The sequence below is a fragment of the Lepidochelys kempii genome, chromosome 12 (genome assembly GCF_965140265.1).
Source record: "Lepidochelys kempii isolate rLepKem1 chromosome 12, rLepKem1.hap2, whole genome shotgun sequence".
Taxonomy (NCBI): domain Eukaryota; kingdom Metazoa; phylum Chordata; order Testudines; family Cheloniidae; genus Lepidochelys; species Lepidochelys kempii.
The window spans coordinates 34,916,072-34,916,965 of NC_133267.1; positions in this window are offsets into that span (position 1 = coordinate 34,916,072).

Genomic DNA, 894 nt, shown 5'->3' on the forward strand with positions numbered 1-894 from the left:
GGGCTGCATAAAGTGCAGGGTTCCACATAGCCCTGAGAGCTCCCCCAAATCCTGTCCCCACACCTGGGGCAATGGAATTGCACTTGTTCTGTGCTTGTTGGGAGAGTGTGGACCAGGACTGGCCCCTAAGTGCATGGACTGTGGCAAACACTTGAAATCATTTTAATGTTCCATAATTATTGTGTGGCACCCAAACCACAGAGTGCATAAAACATGGATTTCCACTGTCATCTGTGAATCCAGTCTTCAAATGCAGGTGCATCAGGATTGGGGCCTAAATTCAGGTACCAGCAGCTACCTGCTTCTCTGGAGGCACCTAGGGTTGGATTTAAGTGGCTAAAAACAGGAATTTAGGTGCCTAAATAGTGATTTCTTCAATCAAGTTTGAAAATAGGGCCCTATCTTGTTATCCTAGATAACAGTCTCAAATCCAGTCCCTGCTCAATTCCACGCATTGCATGGCACTGCAAGCCAGCTATTCATCCCATTTTCCTTAAATAAACTCCTTTCCCCTGGCCCAGCATTTCCAACTCGTTCCCAGCGCTTGCGGGCTCCTCTTCCCCCAGTAGCCCCCTCTTCCTCTAATTTAAATCAACCTTCGAATGACAGCTAAAGTCAACTTGTTTTAATGACCACATCCGTGTGTTTTTAAATAATTTCCTTCTGGAAACGAAGCCTCCCTCAGAGAATAAACCACCTTGTAGAAATAGGGTACAAACCCACAGATCAGGGCATCTACTTGGGGGGGTGGGGGAGGGTGCACAATGAGCGTACTTGTTTTCTTGGAAAGTTTGCAGCTAGAAGCTGCTCGGGGCACTCCTCCAAGACCTTTCTTCCCCCCTGTAGCAGCTGCCATTTGATCCCATGCTTTGGCTTTGAATGGAGCGCCCTGAG